Below are 6,453 nucleotides of genomic sequence, written 5' to 3' on the forward strand. Positions count from 1 at the left end.
AACTTCTCTTTGTCACGGTAAAACAGCCGCCTAAGCTAGGAGTCAGTTAATCAGACTATTTACTTTGCAGGCTGGCTTTGGAATATGTTGCAAAAGCGCAACCCCAGAAATCTTTATTCATGTAAACAGTTTCCTGGAGTCAGTAGACCTGCTAATAACCAACGTCTCACTTGAGTAATGCAGGATTATGTTTTAATTCTGTAATTTGACAGCCTGCTTATGTTTAATGATGTTTATTTGTGGGAATGATGCATTTTGGAAAGTGAGGTCAGCTGGAACATTTGTGGTCTTCATCTGTCTGCAGCCCTTGATCTTGCCATGTATCAGTCACTAAAAAAAGAAGTGATTACTCAACTGTAAAAATGAAATGGTTGTAATATTATTGCATACTACCTTATGAATATTCTGAAATGTAGGGTGCAGAGATGATGCTTATTTCAAAACACCAGAAAACCCCCCAAATATTTGCTATTAAAGATTTTACAAATCCGCACTATCTCATTGGAATTTTAGTTTGAAATATGTGTGGTTTTTAATTTTAAAAATATTTTTTCTTCTTTGTAGAAAAAAGCGTTTCAATGTGGTTTTAAGTTTTTATGTAGAGTAAATACTTTTTTCCCAGTGTCTGGATATCATTAATCTGGTAATGGATTATCTTATTTTTCATTGATTGCCATGGATGGTATATTTCTCAGATTATATCAGATTCTCACCATTTTATGGTGTAGTGTAAAACATATTTGTCCTCTCCAAGCACCTCAAAACTAGAAAGATACTGTAATTTTGTACACATTTAACATTGGTTAATCCTAACAATCACTTCAAATTATTTTCACGCTGGAGAGAGAGAATAAAAATGTAATTATTAAGTATACTTACATGAAAGACACTCAGACACCACAAAGACTAATGACTACAAGAAAATAGCTATTTAGAAAGACTCTTGCAAGAAAATTTACAGTTTCAAACTACAAATGAACATTATCATGACACATTTCCTGAAGATAGACCCTTCCTTGTGGATCTCCTAAGGTGCATGAGAAATTATCAACTTCTATGGCTCTTACAAAAAGAGGAAATCCAGACTGAAAATGAAAATATAGTCTGAAAAATACAATGCCATGATACATTAGCATTTACATGATCCAGTAAAGATATTAAAATGCAATCTCCCATAGGAGATTGCATTTCTTTAACTCTTTTTGGTCCTCTTAAATATGAACAAGAACTTAGCATAGTTTAAAACACAGCAATGAAGCATCTGTTAAATCTACACCTATTGATACCATATGAGCACAAGCATTTCACAGTATCCCTGAACAAAATCATCCATGACAATTCGCAAAGTGGCATTTTTTAAAATTATAGTTGTCCCAGTTGGCTGTTTCAACAACTGTGGCACTTAAAAGAAAATAAGATTGAAAAGAAGCAATTATCAAAAAAAAAAATTAAAAAGAGAAAGAGAGAGTGAAATTCCATAAATCCTAAATTGAAGCAGTAAATATTTATGTAATATCAAGATAAATTCTTGATATTTTTTCCATCTCCATGTTTTTTTCAGCTGCTTGGTGTATAGTTGTCTCTCATCCATTAAAGGTTAGACTTGATGATCTTGGAGGCCTTTTCCAATTTCAGTGATTCTATGATTCTACAGTGCAGTCATTCTGCCTTTCTGTGATGTGAAAAATTAGAGGATTAGTGATTTAGTTTGGATGAGGTGTGCATTTCATCTCACGTCAGCCAGCTTTTATCTACATGCTAACCAAAAAGATTTTCAAGATTCCTTCTATGTTTTCTAAGAATTACCATGTTAGTCACCCTGTCATTATCTTTATATACAAGACAAGTTAATTTCCCAGGAGTTACCATTAACTGGCAGAATTTGCAATAGCAATGTCAAGATGGTGTGGGAGGTTTCTTGGAACTGGGTTTTAAAGGCTGAGGAAGAAACAAGCAGAAAGACAGGCAATCAGAGGAAGGTTTTTTACTCTGATTTTCTTCTTTGGAAGAGCCACAGTGGATGGCTCCTCATGCAAACCTTGGGACATGCTCAGGGAATGGTGATGTCTTCATGAAATGAACATTGGCATGAGCATCCCCTTGCACAAAGGCCCACAAACCACCAGGAGCCCTTGGAAGGTGTGTTCTGGGCTTTGTAGCTTTTAAATCTCATGAGGAGTCGGGCTGTTTAACTTGTAAGTTAAACAGTAAACAATAAACAAATCTCTTTCACCCTCCAGCCCTTTTTTTTTTTCCCAGTCCTGTGTTAAAGATGCAAAACAATAAAGTGGAAATAAAAGGTGAAATTTGTGTTTGAATGTCTGTCCTTGTTTTTGCAAACAACTCAGTGGAAACTGCACAGAGAAACCTGCATGTTTTTTAATTGAGGAAAGACAGTGCTTCTCAACTGACCTTCCAGTTGTTGCAAAAAGAGCAAAGTGTATGTTTGCTTTAAATTTGAAAGTAATTTTCCATTTACACCCAGCAACAGAACGTTGGATTTTGGATATGTCTAGCAAACAACTCTACAGGGAGGGGAGCTGGGGAACTTTGAACCATGCTTATCTGAATATGATGGTAATCAGTGGAAAGTATAAATTCAAATTTTCTTGTTTTTAAAAAAGCACCTTTTGTCAGTTTAACCCTGACCTCTTTACATGTTTCAGCAGGAATTTCGATCCTGAAAAATTTTAATCCAAATGCACAACACTGAATGGTTGTTTCTCATAATACAAGTCATAATTCAGGGACAGTTGCATCAGTTAAGGAATTCTTAAGATAAAAAAAAATAGTTAACTTTGTCCAGTCTTATCTGTTTTGGAAGGATAAATACTGTAAGCATCAAAATTTTCAGCCAATTACTGTGAAAAACTGTAAAGTTATACTATAATTTGAAATCCTACCATGAATTAATTCCCTGCTTAACAGATTGTTAAATACTGTGTGAAAAACTAAATACTATTTCAGTCTACCCTTCCCCTGTTCCACCGTCTTTGTGCTGATCTGTACTTGCTGCTCGTACTCTTCAGGGTCAGGGGAAGGCCTGGACACCTTCAGTGGTTGCCAACCAGCTTCTGGGTTGTTTGGATTTCATAACTTCTACCCAGGAAACTCAACTGAAGCCTGCACAGCTCTCCCTGCTAACTGACAACAAAAAACTCTGCCCTCCTCTTTGTGTCAGCTCTGATGTTCCTGAGCTGCTGCGACTCACCCAAGAAAACCCTTTTCTGCTGGGTGAGTCGAGTCTGCTAAATGGGAAGTTCGATGTCAGCAATGGAGAGTTATCACCAGGAAAATTTAACTGGGTGCCTGGAGAGCAGATCAAGGAAATTTTAAGAGACCAGTTCTTTTCACAGCGATGGAGTGTGGCTTGCTGTTTCATGCAACTGCACCCTGTGTTATTAGGGACAGTGCAGGGCCTGGGGGATGGAATTACAGCCCCGTGGTCTTGCCTTCTCCCGTCCTTATCTTTGTGGCTTTGCTCTAATAGCAGATCCTTGCTCGGGACTCAAGTTTGGTCAAAAATTAAGGGTCCCGCTGATATAAACAACTCATAAGCTGATACAAACAACTCGTACTGGCTGTAAAAAGTGTTTTGATGATATAGCTTATAGCAATTTGGTGAGTAAAACAAATTGTTCTAGCCAAAGAGTTTTTGGTCTGTGTCTACGCTTGGGATTTTGATAACAAAAATAGCACAAAATGTCATTGGTAGGTGTCCTGCCAAAAGCTTCCAGCCTGTGTTTGTCCTTAGATCATCTCTGTTTGCTGCATAATAGATTGCGTCTGTTGGAAATACCTTCTTCTAACCTCTGTTTCTTCTTTTCACTCAGAGCACTCACACCAAACTACTGCTTCTCCTCTGCAAAGGCATAGAAACAGGGAGCAACAAGAGCCTGTGGAGGTGTGTGTTTCAATGCTGAACTGGATAAGTGAATCTAAATGACATGGGCCTCCTTCCACTGAGTTACTTAAGTACTTTGAAACAAAACACTCCCCTCCAAACGGTATCAGTAGTCCACAGTACTTACAGGTGTAACAGGAGTTTCCATATTAACCCCTCAGTTGCCTGCCAGCACGAATGTACTGCCAAGACAAAATTAGGGCAAGGAACTGCTTACTGTTTTTCAGATGAGAAAAAAAAAATCATGTGAGGTCTTCTCAGACACAGTCACGTTTAACCTCTGATAGAAATGTTCCTCAGAGTGTTTAAAACTCGCTGATAATGTTATCTTGCCATGTGTTGGGGGCAGTTAAAAACGCTTTTGTGGCCAAAGTAGCCCCTACAAGTCACTGACTGATGGAGGAGGTTCAGCTCTTCAGCTCCTTAGTGGCACTGGCCAGCCCTCAAGTGCCATTTGGGCCCTAAATCCGATGAAATGTGAGCAAGGTTCCTTGAACAACAAGGAAGTCTTTCACTGGAACAGCTCCCAGTAAGTACAAATGATGGATCTTCAAAGAGATTCTACGCTCCACGAAAGCAACTGAAGGAGTTTCGAAGAGATTTGAGAGTTTGATTACACACTGATGATACTCCTGTTTCAAGTTGAGGGGAAGCCTAGCTTGATCTAATTAGCAAAGACTAATGTGAGGACAAAACTGACAGTGGTGACATGTTTTGGGAGGTGATGTTTTTTAGCAAACACGACCAACTCAAAAATTCTAGCGAGAGACCAGTACAATAAGAGAGGTTAATGACACCAAAATCACTCCTTCTTTTCTAAACCTAAATTAAAATGTTTCTAGAAGTTGGTTAAAATTGTGCAAACGTATCCGTGGGGCATTGGATTCATAATTTTGTCTATTTTTAGAGGATTAGTATCGTTCAAGTTTACAACTGTTTTTGGATTGTTTTGGTTATCAAGTGATAAGAAGTTGCATGCTGAAAAATGACAAAATTGCAAGAAACAGATCCTAAAAAACAGCTGTAAAAATTATGTTGAGACTAGTCAGTAGATCACAGTTTGGGGTGGTGTGCACCAATTTAAGTTTGCAGATTAAATGGAGATTGAATTAGCATACACCTAATAATTTATTAAGTCATTTTAGAGTTTGTATGGTGAAGTAATCAACAATAATGTTCAGCAACATTTATCTTTTGTAACAGATTATATGTTAATAAAATGTATAGGAATAATTATGTAGGGTATTTTTTAGAAGCTTGATTAATATTTATAAAATTAGTAAGCAATATATATGATGAGCAGCTCCTGAGAGCTATAATTTGCTAACATTGACAACCACCTATTTTTCCTCACCCCTAAATTATGTGTCTCATTACTTACAAGATTGAGTATTGGTGGTGTTATGGTAGTAACCCCAATGTTAGGTTTTAGTGTTTTAGTATTTCTGTACAACAACTCTGTCTTCTCCAGTTAATTAATTCCAATTCTGACTTCACGTCCTAACAATCTTTGTTACAAGGATTGGACCTAATTAAAGGTTAAAATCAAGCAGACATGTGGAAGATACTGGAACAAGTAGTGAGAAAAAATAGCAGAGTACGTGTAGTTGTGCAAGTAAATAAAGAAATTCTTTGTTATTTTTGGCAAGAGGTGGAGAAGCATGTGATGTCCAGTTGTAGCTTTAGCCAAGGATTTATCTTGGGGCTAAATACTTTATAGGCAAACAGTAATTCCTTTTCGCCCCACATCAGCTGAAATACTATTTAGGGCCAAGAATGCTGTTTGCAGAAGTTGACCAGCCCTACAACCAACCACTAATATTCAAGTGATGCATAATATTAGGGGCATGTTGTTACTGAGGGTGTATCCTGTTATTTTGTCAAGACTTGAGCAAGGCAAAATGCTGGACTGTAACACGGGATGCAAAACGGTCATTACACTTGCTCCGTCCTGTTACCTCTATAGTGGTGTGTTTGATTGACTGGGCTAATGTGGCAGGGACTGCTCTCCAGGGAAGGATGTCAGATCAGACCTGGAAGGTTGGTGCTTCACAGTTATTTTTCTGGGGTGGGTAGGGGAATCTGTTCACCTTATAAAGCAAGAGCGCTCATTTTAATGAATTTGGGAGTTCACATGTTCGCTCTCACCTTGTCATCTATCTAAGCTGTGGGTCTTGAGAGTCAGGCCCCAGTTGCCTCATTGCTATGAACTTTACATATCTGTGAATGTTATGGGGAGTTGGCAGCTGACGAGGTGGGAAGAAGAGGTGACCATTTGCGGTGTGATGGTTACGATGGCCGTCACTGGGGGATTTACAGGTGCTCCTCGCGGAGCTCTCACACGCCTGCCTTCCTCCGGGTAGGGACGGACCGGGGCGGGCAGAGGAGAGTTCGCGGTAGGAGCATCTCAACTTGTTCTCGCAGGGCTTCCCGGGGGGAACCGTCGGCCCGTGGCGAGGAGGCAGGTGACGGCCACGGCGATGGGCACGGAGACAGCCACTCACCTGCCCCGGCCCGTGGGTGCGGGCGGGCAGGAGAAGCGCCGGGGG

General features: G+C 39.3%; 1 long non-coding RNA gene across 1 annotated transcript in view; it reads right to left on the minus strand.

Moving 5' to 3' along the window:
- Positions 1–217: 217 nt before the first annotated feature.
- Positions 218–6,453, minus strand: part of LOC113950804 — an 8,748-nt gene continuing 2,512 nt past the window's right edge. The window contains exon 2 of the long non-coding RNA XR_003528890.1: positions 218–330. This is a non-coding gene — a long non-coding RNA (uncharacterized LOC113950804). The remainder of the gene's footprint in view (positions 331–6,453) is intronic.

The sequence above is a fragment of the Corapipo altera genome, unplaced genomic scaffold (assembly GCF_003945725.1).
Source record: "Corapipo altera isolate COAL_440 unplaced genomic scaffold, ASM394572v1 78, whole genome shotgun sequence".
NCBI classification, from domain to species: Eukaryota; Metazoa; Chordata; class Aves; order Passeriformes; family Pipridae; genus Corapipo; species Corapipo altera.